Genomic DNA, 17369 nt, shown 5'->3' on the forward strand with positions numbered 1-17369 from the left:
AAAGCAGTTCCACCCATCTGCAAGACATACTGCAAATGGCAAGGAAACTGTGCATGCACTTCAGCTGCTCTTACACTGAAAAGCACATCCTTCTTGAGCTGCAAAGGTAGAATGGTATTCCTGAACATTGCCTCATATGCAACGTTTCAACCTGTTGAAACTCCACCCTCCACATGTTGGACCGACTATATGAGCAGAGGAAGGCCATTAACAATTTCTTGATGATGCAAGCGGACAGGAGCACTTCCCTGTGTAACTTTGAGGTTAGCCAGTGGCAGCTCATGCGTGACACCTGCCATTTGCTCAAGCCCTTTGAGGAGGCCACTTTATTTGTTAGTCGCCAGGAGTACGGGATGAACAATGTCATTCCACTGCTTCATGGCCTGGAACAGATGCTGCTAAATCTGTCTGACCAGGGGACAGGAGATGTGGCAACTACATATAAGGGCCACCTGAGCCCTGTGGGCACTGAACTGGAGGAGGAGGAGGAGAAGGACATTCATGCACAAGCAGTGTATACCGAAATGGGTGGTTTTTCTGCACAAGTGACAGGAGAGGAGGAGCAGGAGGAGGTAGTGGGCGATGAGGAAGACCAGGCATATGACCCAGAGACACAGTGGCAGTATGCAGTGGAGATGGAGGCAGGGAGTCTCTCTGAGTCCCTTGTTCAAATGGCCGATGCATGCTCAGTTGCTTGTGTAGTGACAGCCGAATTGTCACTATTCGGCAGAAGTATGACTACTGGCTCTCCACCATGTTAGACCCTCGCTACCGCTCCAAAATGGGGGCCTTTTTTACACCAGTTGAGAGGGAGGATAAACTGAACTATTATTGAGACATCTTACGTAGTCAGTTAGCTGCTGCCTATGTGCACCATCGCCCATCCTCACGAAGGTCTGACCGGGGGGGCCCCCTGCACTCATGTTCCAATGCCATGGCTTCTGGAGGGGGGTGGGGAGGCAGGAGCAGTACCAGCTCCATCAGCAGCAACTTAACTCTAGAGCCTCTGATGAGCACTATTCTTCCTCCGACTATTCAAGAAACCACCCACCAACAGCAGCAGCAAGACATGAAGCAGAACCTGAACCAGTAGGTAGTGGCATACTTGGACTGAACCATGCCATCCCACATGGAAGATCCCCTGGACTACTGGGCAGCCAAACTTGATTTGTGGCCGCACCTGGCCGAGTTTGCCCTGGACTAGCTTTTTTGCCCAGCCAGTAGTGTAGCATCAGAGCGGGTGTTTAATGCGGCTGCGGGCATAGTTACCCCAAGGAGAACTCGCCTTTTCACCCAAAATGTGGAGAGACTGATCTTTGTGAAGATGAATAAGGCGTGGATCAGCCAGAATTTCCACATGCCAGTGCCTGATGCAACAGACTAGATCATTCTGGGTGCCACACCCAAGCTTTGTCAAAAGAGACCCGTCTCTTCTGGCCACCTGCTTCAGCCACTATTCGGATGTTGCCACCCGCTTGATGCCACATACCTGCTGCCATGTGCTCCTACTGCCACCCACCATCTTGTGCTGTTATTGACACTCCTGCTTTTAATAATTAACTTTATATAAATATATATATATATATATATATATATATATATTTATAAATGAATTAATATGTACCTAAAAGTTTTATAAAAGAAAGTTTAGGTACATAATAATTAATTAATTTATGTATCATATATATTTATTAGTGTTGATCGAGCACCAAAGTGCTCGGGTGTTCGGGTGCTCGGGTCGAACACCTCGGGATGCTCGGGTGCTCTATCGATCACATGAGCACAATGGAAGTCAATGGGAGAACCCGAGCATTAAACCAGGCACCCCCTGCTCTGAAGAGGTGAGGGTGTCTGTTTTATAGGTCAGAAATTGATGGAAAAACCACTGAAATGGTTCGGGAACAGAATAGGGAGGATGTCTGGATGCATCTTGGACTCCCAGGTCGCTGCTGGGAACGATGTTGTCCAAGTAGTACGCCACTTTTACAGACTGACACTAATATGCACAAAACTGAAGATAAAATCGATTTTAGAGATAAAATTGTTAGGAAACATTCTTTCCTATATAATTACTTTTATATAAAGTGCAAGTGCTGCCAAAAATTACAAGGAAGAGGCACTCTGATACAACCTGTATATCACATAATAGAGGGCCTCATTCACATTGTGGTACAATTGTTCAGGTAGTGGGACTCCTACAGTCATAAAGCCTATGCACTAAGTGAAAGGGCTTCCAAAATTACAAGGAACCGGCACTCCAATACACCCTTTATTACACATAAAGGAGGGCATTATATAGAGCTGACCCTCTAAAAAATTATATGCAAAGGCCTGCAGGTAAGCTGACACTGTAAAAAAGTTTAGGTGCGGGCCTGTTGGTGAGCTGACCCTCTAAATGATTGTAGGTGAGGGCCTGCTGGTGAGCTGACCCTCTAAAACATTATATGCGAGGGCCTGCAGCTGATCTGACCCTCTAAAAGATTGTGGGTTAGGGCCTGCTGGTGAGCTGACCCTCTAAAGCATTATATGCGAGGGCCTGCAGGTGAGCTGACCCTCTAAAGCATTATATGCGAGGGCCTGCAGATGAGCTGACACTCTAAAAGATTGTAGGTGAGGGCCTGCTGGTGAGCTGACCCTCTAAAAGATTCTAGGTGAGGGCCTGCTGGTGAGCTGACCCTTTAAAACATTACATGTGAGGGCCTATAGGTGAGCTGACCCTATAAAAGATTGTAGATGAGGGCCTGCTTGTGAGCAGACCCTCTAAAACATTACACGCGAGGGCCTGCAGCTGAGCTGACCCTATAAGACATTACATGTGAGGGACTGCAGGTGAGCTGACCCTCTAAAGATTGTAGGTAAGGGCCTGCTGGTGAGCTGACCCTCTAAAACATTACATGTGAGGGCCTGCAGATGAGCTGACCCTGTAAAAGATTGTAGGTGAGGGCCTGCTGGTGAGCTGACCCTTTAAAAAATTGTAGGTGAGGGCCTACAGGTGAGCTGACCCTTTAAAAAATTGTAGGTGAGGGCCTACAGCTGAGCTGACCCTCTAAAAGATTGTAGGTGAGGGCCTGCTGGTGAGCTGACCCTCTAAAACATTATGTGCGAGGGCCTGCAGGTGAGCTGACCCTCTACAACATTAGGAGCGAGGGCAGAATAGTAAGCATGTTGATATATTGGAAGAGGAGGAGGACGAGGACGAGAAAAGGAAGATTGAACCATATACCCTTTTTTGTGGTGGAAAGGGAGCATGGGAATACAGTGTATTTAGCACATTATAAAAAGACCCATTTAAAGTGCCTTTATGTTCAGCCGCTTTCCTCTGGTGGAGTAGAGAAGTTAGGAGCAATTCAGGCCTTGTTCATTTTTATAAGAGTCAACCTGTCAGCATTTTCAGTTGACAGGCGGATGCGCTTATCAGTTATTATGCCCCGAGCAGCACTAAATACCAACAGGGCAGCACCTCCAAGGAGTACAGCGCCAGTTTGTGCCACGTGTTCAGCTTGGACACCCAGAAGTTGTAAGGCATAGAGGGTTAATTGAGGACGCTGACATGGTCTGCTACGTACTTCTTCACCATCTTTTAAAACTTTTCTCTCCTTGTGACACTAGGCCACGCATCAGGGTGAGGGTGCTGGCGGGATGTCATAAAATTGTCCCAGGCCTTGGAGAGTGTTACCTTGCATCTGTTGGAACTGCTGTATGTTCCCCTCATCTCCCCTACTCGGTTTCTGAAGGAACTACGTACAAAATTTTTGGAGCAATTTTTCCACAAGTATCTTCTGGTAGAGTTGGCCTTGCGGTTCGCCTGGCGGTCATTACACTGCAAACTTTGCTCGTTCGCGATTCACCAAACATATGGCGATGTTCGCATGCACCATATTCTTTTGCATTGCGCCAATCTTTGACCCATGACACATCCATCAGGTGGGACAGGACAGCCAATTGAGACGTTTCAGCAAATGGACACACCCTCACTCCATAACAAAACCTGATTTGGCAGCCATTTTACATTCTGTGTTTTGCCAGTGTAGGAAGAGGTTGATTTGTGGAGCAGGGACAGACTGTTAGGGACACCAAATGCTAGCTAAAAGGGCCACAAAAGTCCTTTTAAGGACTGGTATAGGTGTGCTAATGATAGTTGTGATATACTGAGGGGTGTGATATTCTTATAATATACTTTCTAACATAGAAAGTATATTATAGTGCATTTGTATTGTGCAACAGTTGTGTGCGGTTCTGCTGCGATACCGCAGGTATATAGAGGGACAAGCGCTATTGGAACAACTATTTGCAACGAGTGTGATATACCTGCCCCCAAAAATACTGATTGAGGGGTGCGATATACCTGTTTTCACCAAATATTGATTCAGGTTTTCTATATTCCTATTTCCACAAAAAAATGATTGAGGTGTGCTTCTACAAAATACTGATTATGGGGCTCTATATACCTGCTTCCTGAAAATACTGTTTAATGGGTGCGATATACCTGCTTCCACCAAATATTGAATGAGGCCTGAGATACACTGGCTTCCACAAAATAGTGATTGAGGGTTGCAATATACCTGCTTCCACCAAATATTGATTCAGGTGTTCTATATACCTGTTTCCACAAAATACTGATTGAGGGGTGCGATATACCTGCTTCCATAAAATACTGATTAAGGTGTTCAATATACCTGCTTTCACAAAATACTGATTGAGGGGTGCGATATACCTGCTTCCACAAAATACTGATTAATAGGTTTGATATACCTGCTTCCACAAAATACAGATTGAGGGGTGCGATATACCTACTTCCACAAAATACTGATTAAGGGGATTGATATACCTGCTTCAACAAAATACTGATTGAGGGGTGCAATATACCTGCTTCCACCAAATATTGATTCAGGTGTTCTATATACCTGTTTCCACAAAATACTGATTGAGGGGTGGAATATACCTGCTTCTACAAAATACTGATTAAGGGGTTCCATATACCTCCTTCCAAATAATACTGATTGAGGGGTGCGATATACCTGCTTCTACAAAATATTGATTGAGGCCTGCGATACACCAGCTTCCACAAAATACTGATTGAGGGGTTTGATATACCTGCTTCCACAAAATACTGATTGAGGGGTGTGATATACCTGCTTCCACAAAATACTGATTAAGGGGTTTGATATACCAGCTTCCACAAAATACTGATTGAGGGGTGCGATATACCTGCCTCTACAAAATACTGATTAAGGGATTCTATACACCTGCTTCCACAAAATACTGATTGAGGGGTGAAATATACCAGCTTCCACCAAATACTGATTGAGGCCTGCAATATACCTGCTTCCACAAATACTTCTCTTCTCTAGGGACTTTGGCACAGGGTCATTTTGAAAATGACAGGCTTAGGAAGAGGCAGGCTGTTCCGCAGGGGTGGTAGGGGTCGGGAAGGTGCACCAGGCCGGAGCCTAAGTGGGAAGTTGGAGAAGGTGCATGCGATTACATTAAAGGACGCACCAGAGTTGGTTGAGTGGCTCACTCAGCCTTCCGCTTCTGCTCCCTCCTCATCCTCTGTATCTGCACCCTCCTCAATCTCTGCTGTGTGAACCCCCCCAAAGACACCACCACCACCACCATAGCCCCTCCACTTGAGTCAGAGGTATTATTTTCCAAACCATTCCTAGTACTTACCGATGAGCATTCTTGGCATCGGATGAGGAGATGGCAAAGGCCGCCACCCAGCGGTCAGTACCCAGCGGACAGTACCCAGATCAGCCCAAGGAGGGTGGTCCCCGCTGTTGCTGCCTACTACGAGATCTCTAATGTCAGTGGTGGTGAAGGTGACGATGATGACGTGTCGATGGACGTCACGTGGGTGCCCACAAGAGAGGAAGAGGAGGGGAGTTTAGAGGGAGAGACGGAGCAGCAGATAGGGAGGAGAAGGAGAAGAAGCAGGCAGAACTCGCAGTGCACAGGAGGCAAAAAGCAGACTGCAAATGTATCTGGAGCGAGCCATCCAAAATGCAGGGTCACATCTTGCGCTCTCAGGACGCCGACACATGACTCCGCAGTGTTGAGTTTTTTTAACGTGTCAGCTGCTGATAATAGTGTTGCCATCTGCAGCCTGTGCTGTCAATGCATAAGGCTCCATTCACACGTCCGCAGAATGTGTCCGCATCCGTTCCGCAATTTTGCGGAACGGGTGCAGACCCATTCATTCTCTATGGGGACGGAATGGATGCGGACAGCACACAGTGTGCTGTCTGCATCCGCAATTGCGCAGCACCTCCCCGATCTTCGGGTCCGCAGCTCCGCAAAAGATAGAACATGTCCTATTTTTGTCCGCAGCTTGCGGACAAGAATAGGCATTTCTATGGGGGTGCCGGGCTGGTGTGTTGCGGACCCGCAATTTGCGGGTCCGCAACACTTCACGGACGTGTGAATGGAGCCTAAGTCGCGGTAAGCCCAACACTCACCTAGGGACGACCACCTTAAGAAGGCACCTGGCCTCCCATCACTAAGCCCAGTGGGAGCAACGCCATCAGAACCCACAAAGCAACACCTGGTGCTCCAAGTCCTGCCCCTTCTCCATCTCTTCTCTCCTCCCATTTGTCCTCCACTGCACCTTCCACCGTGCCGTCGTCGCGTTCATCTGGCACAAGGCCAGCATCCGTGGCCCAAATGCTCGAGCGTAAAAAATGATGACGCTGGATAATCCTCTTGCCCAACGGCTGACCGCTGGCTTGTCGGAACTGCTAGCCCGCCAACTACTGCCATATAAATTGGTGGACTCGGAGGCCTTTAGAAAATTTGTGGCCATTGGCACACCGCAATGGAAGGTCCCCAGAAGGAAATATTTCTCCCAGAAGGGCATCCCTGAACTATATGGACACGTTCAGCGGCAAGTTAATATATCTCTGGCACACAGTGTCGGTGCCAAGATACATCTGACCACAGACATGTGGTCTAGCAAACACAGGCAGGGAAGGTACATAACTTTTATTTCCCACTGGGTGAACCTTCTGGCGGCCGTCAAGCATGTAACCCGTCGCACCCATGTGGATTTGGTGTTACTGCCACGGATTGCATGCAGGCCTGCCTCTTCTTCTCCTCCTCGGCTGACTCCTCCTTTTCCACTGCTACCGCTTTTTCCACTGCGCCGCCCAAGCTCCCCAAAACCTATTCGACGTGCCAAGTGAAACGTTGCCATGCTGTGCTGCGGCTGTTGTGCCTGGAAGCCAAGAGCCACACCGGTCCTACACTCCTTTCAGCTTTGCGGTCACAGGCCGATCAGTGGCTAACCCTGCTCAATTTGATAGTTGGTAAAGTGGTGTGTGACAACAGTGCCAACCTGCTGAGGGCACTGAAACAGGGCAAAATGACACATGTGCTGTGCATGGCACACATCCTGAACTTCCTGAACGGTATTTTTTCACCGCGCCAGTGGATGCTCATGCGCGACACATGCATACTTCTGCAACTATTTGATGAGATCACCAAAATGGTCAGTCGCAGCCAGGGCGCCATCAGTGACATTGTACCTTGCACTTTCTTTGTGGAGCGTCCATTGCGTCGTGTCATTGATCAAGCCGTTGAGGAGCAGGAGCAGGAAGATGAGGAAGTCGCAATGCTGAATGAATTCCCAGGGGGGCTACTCCATCTGAGACAAGTCAGCAGGAGTCTGAAGAGGAGTCAGAGGAGTATGGTGCCTGGGGAGAGGTGGAGGAGGAGGAGCAAGAAGAGCAGGCTTTAAACTTTTCTGGGATCCCTGGTGTTGTCCGTGAATGGGTAGAGGAAACTGAGGACGACATTCTCCTGGGCGATGAGCAGGAGCCAGGCCGATCCACCTCTTCTAATTTAGTGCAAATGGAGGCCCTCCAGTGTTTGAAGAGGGACCCCTGTATAAAAAGCATAATGGACAAGGACCAGTACTGGGTGGCAATGTACTTAGACCCCCGGTACAAACACAAAATGGCGGACATTTTACCAATATCACAGAGGGCTGTCAGAATGCAGCATTTCCAGGCCTTGCTGCGATATATGCTGCATTCTGCTGTTGCGGGCGCTGGCAAAGGAATTTCCACCCACAGAGAAACAGTTTCGAGTACCAATCCTACAGCACATGCAAGAAGAGGGTGGTTTGAAGATGTGTTGGTCACTTCGGATATGGGTTCACTCTTGCAGTCAACCCATCGACAGCCGCCCTCCGGATCCAGCCTCAGGGAATGCCTAGACCAAAAGGTGTCCGACCACATCAGGTTAACGGCCGATGTGGACGTTCTGAGAAGCGAGGAACTCCTTGACTTCTAGGTGTGCAGGCTTGACCTGTGGCCAGAGCTGGCACAATTTGCCATGGAACTCTTGGCTTGCCCCTCGTCGAGTGTCCTGTCCGAAAGGACGTTCAGCGCAGCAGGGGGGATCGTGACCGATAAGCGCACTCGCCTAGCTCACGACAGTGTGGACTACCTCACATTTCTAAAAATGAATGAGGCATGAATCTCTGAGGAATTCAACACCTGCGACAACCACGTTTAATTGAATTTTCTTATGACAGCCCACAAATATACGCCACCACCCAGAACAAATAATGGTCCCTGTCTTAGGTAAATACAGCGGTATAAAAGGCCTTTTCTGTCCGGTGAATGCCTAATGTTTGGGACCTTGGAGGAATTCAACACCTGTGACAACCACGTGTTATCGAATTTCAACTATTATCATTTTTTTTTTTTTTTCAAGAGGGGGGATTTTGTTAGCCATGTTTTTAATCCAATTTTATATTTTTTGTTATTTTAAACATATGTATTTGACATCTATTTGTACTGGCCTGCAGTAAAATTGATATCCAATGACCGTCTAATATACCTTGCAGGATGACAGGCCGAACTGGATGGACAAATGTCTTTTTTCGGACTTATGTACTATGTACTATGTTACCTCCAGCCACATAATTACTTGTTCTTTTCTGTTCGGTGAATGCCTAATGTTTGGGGCCTGTACTACACTGGTCTGCAGTAAAATTGATATTGATTGGTCGTCTAACATACCTCCAGCCACATAATCCCTTAATCATTTATGTACAGTGAATGCATAATTTTTGGGGCCTGTAATCTAACTGGCAAACAGTAAAATTATTTTACGGTGACCGCCTAATATACCTCCAGCCACATAATTATTTGTTCTTTTCTGTCCGGTGAATGCCTAATGTTTGGGGCCTGTACTACATTGGCCTGCAGTAAAATTGATATTGAATGGCCGTCTAATATACCTCCAGCCACATAATCACTTGATCATTTATGTACGGTGAATGCTTAATTTTTGGGGCCTGTAATTTAAGTGGCCAACAGTAAAATTGTTTTACAGTGACCGCCTAATTTACCTCCAGCCATATTATCAATTGTGCTTTTCTGTACAGTGAATTAATAATTTTGAGGGCCTGTAGTCCACTGTCCTGCAGTAAAATTGATATGCAATGACCGTCTAATATACCCCCAGCCACAACATAATCACTTGATCTTTTCTGTCTGGTGAATGCCTAATGTTTGGGGCCTGTACTCCAGTGGCCTACATTAAAAATTTTATCCATTGACCGCATATTGTACCTCGAGCCACTTAATCACAATTGCTTTTATGTCAGGTGAATGCCTAATTTTTAAGGACCGTACTCCCGTGGCCTAAAATAAATTCTTTCTAAGCTCCAGCAGGGTACATTTCTGAGAATTTCCCTTTAAGACGCATACAAATAGCCCCTGATTAAAATACATATTTTTGGGGGGAATTTTTGAAATTGATCCCCCTCTGGTATGTCACTGTCCATATTGTGGGACGATTTGTGCACTTCTTGTAGGTTTTTGGTGGCTTCAAATATGACCTGAAGGTTTTTCAGATTCGCCTGCCATTAAAGTGAATATGGCCTGCCGCAAACTTGCGGTTCGCGAACAATTGATTGCGTTCGTGAATCGTCCCAGCAGATGTTCGTCCATCACTATAGATAACTAATGTTAGGATAATCCATGAGCAGGCTATTTATGGTTGAATTGTCTGTTTGCCTTATGATTACCTTACTGAAAGCAATCAACAAAGGTTTAAAACAGTTGAAAGCGGCAAGAAGTACAGAGACTATGATAAAATAAATAGTCCTTTGTACTACCATTCCCCTCAGATACAAGAACAGACTGATCTGGAGGTTGGAGATCTTCAGACAGAAGACAATGGAGAGCAGAGCTGTTAACCAAATGTTGGCACATGTAAATAAAGCACAAGGCACATCTATAATCACCAAAGTTAAAAGTGAATGCAGGTTTTTCAGGGAGAGCATATCCACAAAAAAATATAGAGTATTAGCACATTGAGAGCATATCCTTGAAAACCCGAGAGAAATTACAACTTGGTCAACAGGAGTCATCGATCTTTCTTTCCACCAGTCACTGACATTGACGGCTATAATAAATGAATGTATCACCAGCCCGGGTATAAGAGCCATCAGTGATGAGGTCAGTAGAGCCAGATACTGGACTCCAGTGTCCCCCTCTGTAAAATCAGCCATCTCTCCTTTAATATGAAGATCCTTATGACACTCAAGTTTTTACCAAAGACTTAATGGCAAACTTTTTCCATTTATTCAAATGTTGCAATATTTTCATTGAAAATGCAAACCACATCACAGAGACTCTGAGCCAGCACAGGTCTACAAGTGCAGAGGAGATCACATAACATAGCGAGATCATTTTACAGCTGGCACACAAATAAGGGAGAAATCAAAATGACATGTTCATCTGTTTCCTTCCCATATTTACTAATGTGGCTCATATTTACTTTACTGAAAAGTGGCACAATCTCTCTAATGTATCGGCACCTAGAATCTGTTTTAAAAATTGTCACAATTTGGTGCAATTTTTCTACAACTTTTTCTACAACTTTGACACTAGCGTCTTTCTTTTCCGGCACTGTGTGCCGTCACAGTGCCTCAATACCGGAAAATAACTGATCAGTTTTATCCCCATGCATTCTGAATGGAGAGAAATCCGTTCAGGATGCATCAGGATGTCTTCAGTTCAGTCATTTAACGGCGTTTTGGACGGAGGAAATACCGCAGCATGCTGCGGTATTATCTCCGTCCAAAATTCCGGAACGGTTGCCGGAATGCTGGATCCGGCATTAATTTACATTGAAATGTATTAGTGCGCAGACCGGTAAAAATGTGAAAAAAAAATAGAAACAGATCCGTTTGTCCGTATGACAAACGGAGAGATGGATCCGTTCTTGCAATGCATTTGTGAGACGGATCCGCATCCGGATCCGTCTACAAATGCTGTCCGTTTGCATGCAGATTGCCTGATCCGGCAGGATCACTCTGCCACAAGTGCGAAAGGAGCCTAACTTACAGAAGGCAAAAAAAAAGAAAAAGAAAAACGAACCCTGTGAGGTAGAAGACAATTTTCCTCACTTTAGGAGAAAAAAATTCCTTCCCGACTCCAATCAGGCAATCAGATAACTCCCTGTATCAACGACCCCTCTCTAGTAGCTATAGCCTGTAATATTATTACACTCCAGAAATACATCCAGGCCCCTCTTGAATTCCTTTATTGTACTCACCATCACCACCTCCTCAGGCAGAGAGTTCCATAGTCTCACTGCTCTTACCGTAAAGAATCCTCCTCTATGTTTGTGTACAAACCTTCTTTCCTCTGGATGCAGAGGATGTCCCCTCGTCACAGTCCTGGGGATAAATAGATGATGGGAGAGATCTCTGTACTGACCCCTGATATATTTATACATAGTTATTAGATCTCCCCTCAGTCATCTTTTTTCTAAAGTAAATAACCCTAATTTTTATAATCTTGCTGGGTACTGTAGTCCACCCACTCCAGTTATCACTTTAGTTGCCCTCCTCTGAACCCTCTCAAGCTCTGCTATATCTGCCTTGTTCACAGGAGTCGGAGAAAAAAAGAAAAGTGGTGGAGCGCCAAAGGTAAGTTGGAGAAGTGCAAGCTGTATAGACTGGACCAGTCAAAAGAAAGGGGGGGGGGGGTCCCAAGTGTTTAGAGAGAAACCCTTAGAATTCCCAGATTATACAATTAGACTGGTAGGCGATGCCTCTTATTATATAGTTATCGGATACCCACTATATAGTGATCATTTGTAAAGTAATATCACTGATAAATAAAGTGCATCAAATGAAGTGCAAAAAATAAAATCTAAATAAAATCAATTTGAAAATTATTAGCGGATAAAAACAAATCAAAGTTGTTTGTGTATATAGACCCATACAGATCCCATACACTATCACAGGTACTCACTTCACCATGGAGGGGGGCGCAAGATAAACTCAAGACACTTGACGCCGTACCCTCCCTCGCCGAGATCGCATGTAGATTTAAACTCCTTGGTGTCCTCCAAACAGATGACCCGGTGGACTCTCAAGTTGTAACAAGGTAGTTCTTTTATTATGAAGCTCAACGCGTTTCGGTGTGTTAGACCCCCTTCATCAGGAGCAATGTATAAAAACAACAGTGCACTACTGCATCTATATATATTATAATCAATTGATAGGGGAAAAGGATTAGGGTCACATGGTAAAACTTGCACTTCCGGTGTCGTCACAGCGAAACCGGAAGTGCATTTGTTCTTTGATAAAACATTATAAATGCAAGTCCTCTCTTTAATTTAAACAAAAGGCCGTCTTATTTACACCCCTCAAAGTGCCTTCCTAGCGTGCAGTCTGTCCCCAGTCACATGATTAGAGGCCCCGGCTCGTGTATATTGTTAACAGATTCCCGGCTGGCAAACCGGAAGTTCAGGCGTGCGTTCCACCCGTGGAACGCACAAACCGGAAGTTCGGCGCCGCAGGCCGGCCTACAGACTAGAGATCCGGGCATTCGTTCCACCTGTGGAACGCAGCCCGATCACGGGGATAGAAGACTGCCCAGCTGATCGGGCGCATCTCTTTAAAGGAAAAATACGTTGATTCAAATTTTCACGGTGTCAACAAATCCCAAAAAAGTTGGGACAAGTAGCAATAAGAGGCTGGAAAAAGTAAATTTGAGCATAACAAAGAGCTGGAAGACCAATTAACACTAATTAGGTCAATTGGCAACATGATTGGGTATAAAAAGAGCTTCTCAGAGTGGCAGTGTCTCTCAGAAGCCAAGATGGGTAGAGGATCACCAATTCCCACAATGTTGCGCAGAAAGATAGTGGAGCAATATCAGAAAGGTGTTACCCAGCGAAAAATTGCAAAGACTTTGCATCTATCATCATCAACTGTGCATAACATCATCCGAAGATTCAGAGAATCTGGAGCAATCTCTGTGCGTAAGGGTCAAGGCCGTAAAACCCTACTGGATGCCCGTGATCTCCGGGCCCTTAAACGACACTGCACCACAAACAGGAATGCTACTGTAAAGGAAATCACAGAATGGGCTCAGGAATACTTCCAGAAACCATTGTCAGTGAACACAATCCACCGTGCCATCCGCCGTTGCCAGCTGAAACTCTACAGTGCAAAAAAGAAGCCATTTCTAAGCAAGATCCACAAGCTCAGGCGTTTTCACTGGGCCAGGGATCATTTAAAATGGAGTGTGGCAAAATGGAAGACTGTTCTGTGGTCAGACGAGTCACGATTCAAAGTTATTTTTTGGAAATCTGGGACGCCTTGTCATCCGGAACAAAGAGGACAAGGACAACTCAAGTTGTTATCAATGCTCAGTTCAGAAGCCTGCATATCTGATGGTATGGGGTTGCATGAGTGCGTGTCGCATGGGCAGCTTGCATGTCTGGAAAGGCACCATCAATGCAGAAAAATATATTCAGGTTCTAGAACAACATATGCTCCCATCCAGACGTCATCTCTTTCAGGGAAGACCCTGCATTTTTCAACAAGATAATGCCAGACCACATTCTGCTTCAATCACAACATCATGGCTGCGTAGGAGAAGGATCCGGGTACTGAAATGGCCAGTCTGCAGTCCAGATCTTTCACCTATAGAGAACATTTGGCGCATCATAAAGAGGAAGTTGCAACAAAGAAGGCCCAAGACGATTGAACAGTTAGAGGCCTGTATTAGACAAGAATGGGAGAGCATTCCTATTTCTAAACTTGAGAAACTGGTCTCCTCGATCCCCAGACGTCTGTTGAGTGTTGTAAGAAGAAGGGGAGATGCCACACAGTGGTGAAAATGGCCTTGTCCCAACTTTTTGGGGATTTGTTGACACCATGAAATTCTGATTTAACATATTTTTCCCTTAAAATGGTACATTTTCTCAGTTTAAACTTTTGTTCCGTGATTTATGTTCTATTCTGAATGAAATATTAGCAGTTGGCACCTCCACATCATTGCATTCAGTTTTTAGTCACGATTTGTATAGTGTCCCAACTTTTTTGGAATCCGGTTTGTAACTGCTTCTCAGCATAATTAACACCCCTGCCGGAGTGGTTCTGCGGCGTCGGTGGTCGCCTTGCAGTGCTGCGCCAAATTTAGAATAGGGTCCCATTCAAAGAGGCAGCCTTGTCGCGGTGAGTGGGCCTATGCTTTTTGATCAAATTGTATACTAATGCCTCATGTATAGCATGCAGCATAGGGGTAGGTACACGACAAATTGCGCTGAGAAGCGATGTTAATTATGCTGAGAAGCAGTTAGATAAAAGCATAGTATTGAGGATGTGCGATCCAGTTCTTTTTCTTATATATTTTACATTAAGTTGCCCCTATAATAGTGGCCCCTGCTCCCTTAACAGTGACCTCCAAAGTGTCCACCCCTTTAACAGTAACATCCACAGTGAACGCCTCTGTAACAGTGACCTCCACAGCGCCCTGCCCCTTTAATGCTAGGGCTACACAACGACATGTGTCGTGCAACATTTTGTCTCAACAATTTTTATAATAATAGGCTATGGTGTCGTACTGTGACATGTGATATGCTGCGACTGCGACATGACAGTCGCAAAAAATCCATCCAAGATGGATTTTTTCTGCGACTGTCGCATCGCAGCATGTCAAATGTCGCAGTGCAACCCCATAACCTATCATTATAAAAAGTGTAGCGCGACATTGGTGCGACATTAATGTCATGCGACACATGTAGTAGTGTAATTGTGCCCTATGTGTCGTGCGACTTATTGCCACGCGACACATGTCGTCGTGTAGCCCTAGCCTAGTAAAACTGTGTGTATGTGGAGACTAAGGGCCTGCGAGCTTCTATTGGCTGATAAGGGACATGTTACCGTGTGTATGGCAGTTGGGATATGAAGAGAAAGACTTGCAGGCTTGTATTGGCTAATGCAGGTCATTTTTTGGGAATATCTCAGGAACGGTACGTCCTAGAGAGCTGAGACCCCCACAAGATTTCTTTTCAGGTAGCAAGAGATGTGTATACCAAGGATTGTTTAAATAGATGGTTGTGTTTTTGAGTGATCGCGGAACATACACACATACATACATATGTCCTATATATATATATATATATATATATATATATATATAGATACTGTCCTCTTACGTGTTAATTACTTTACACAATTTAGTGTCATCTGCAAAAATTTATATTTTACTGTGCAAGCCTTCTACAAGATCATTAAGAAATATATTGAAGAAAATAGGGCCCAATACTGACCTCTGTGGTACCCCACTAGTGACAGTGACCCCACTTATACTGAACCCTGAGGTACCCCACTAGTGATGGTGACCCAGTCTGAGTGTGCACCGTTAATAACCACCCTCTGTTTTCTATCACTGAGCCAGTTACTTACCCACATACAGAAGTTTTCCCCCAGTCCAAGCATTCTCATTTTATATACTAACCTTTTATGTGGCACAGTATCAAATGCTTTGGAGAAGTCCAGATATATGATATCTATTGACTCACCACGGTCAAGTCTAGAACTTACCTCCCATAGAAACGGATTAAATTATTTTGACATGACCATCCCTCATAAATCCATGCTAATATGGCGTTATTTGCCTATTTTCATTGAGGTACTCCAAGATACCATCTCTTCAAACAATTTACCCATGACAGATGTTAAAGAGGACCTTTCACCTCTCACGGCATGCCTATTTTAATAGCTTCATGCATTCCCCATGTAATAACAATTGTGGAGCACCTATTCTAATGACTCTATGATGTGCCATTCCTTTATTATTTGCACTAGAAGTTATGAATGAATTGGTATAAGCCTTCAGTAAGGGTACAGAGGGGAGGTAACCAGTTGGGGGGGGGGGGGTGTACCTGCAGTCTGAAAATGGCAGCACTGATTGGATACAGTGAGTTTGTGCAGGTACACACCCCCAACTGGTTACCTCCCCTCTGTACCCTTACTGAAAGCTAATAGTAAATCATTCATAACTTCTAGTAGAAATAATAAAGGAATGGCACAACATAGAGACATAAGAATAGATGCTCCAGAATTGTTATTACATGGGGAATGCATGAAGCTATTAACACAGGAATGTCAGGAGTGGTGAAAGGTCCTCTTTAAACTTACCGGCCTTTGGTTTCCGGGCTCTGTTTTTGGGCCCTTTTTGAATATTGGCACCACATTTGCTATGCGCCCATCCTGTGGAACACTACCTGTCAAAATAGAGTCCTTAAATATCAGAAATAAGGGTCTGGCTCTGACATTCTGTAATTCTCTATGTGGGTGTATGCCATCTGGTTCCGGCGATTTGTCTATTTTAATCTTTTTAAGATGCTGCTGTACTTCTTCCTGGGTCAGACAGGGCACTTTTAATGGGGAATTTACATTCTGCATTTTATCTGACAGTTAATGTTTATATAGCTAATATTTTATAGCTTTGCTTTCTCCTTATCACTTTCTGCAACTTCCCCCTCATCACTCTGTAAAGGGCCGACACCTTCAGATTTATACTTTTTACCATTTATATAATTGAAGAACATTTTAGGGTTAGTTTTACTCTCTTTGGCAATGAATCGCTCTGTCTCTAGTTTGGCTGCTTTTATTGGTCTTTTACATATTCTATTTTTTTTTCTAATAGTTTTTCAGTGCTTCCTCGCTCCCCTCCTGTTTTAGTGATTTAAATGCTTTCTATTTGTCCTTTATTACTTCCTTTACATTTTTATTTATCCACATTGTTTTTTTCTTGTTCCTTACCCTTTTATTTCCATAAGGTATGTACCTCTCACAATTAGATTTTAGGATGCTTTTAAAAATATCCCATTTTGTGGCTGCATTTTATTTTTGAGGACTTTGTCCCAGTTAGTTAGGCTTATGGCCTCTCTTTGCTTGTCAAATGATGCTTTTTTGAAGTTTGGTCTCCCTGAAGAAACAATCTTTTGAATGAAAATTGGAAGGTTATTATTTTATGATCCCTATTTCCCAGGTGTCCCCCAACCTGCAAATCTGTTGTTCTGTCAGGTCTATGTATGTCCAG

This window comes from Bufo gargarizans, chromosome 4, assembly GCF_014858855.1.
Source record: "Bufo gargarizans isolate SCDJY-AF-19 chromosome 4, ASM1485885v1, whole genome shotgun sequence".
NCBI classification, from domain to species: Eukaryota; Metazoa; Chordata; class Amphibia; order Anura; family Bufonidae; genus Bufo; species Bufo gargarizans.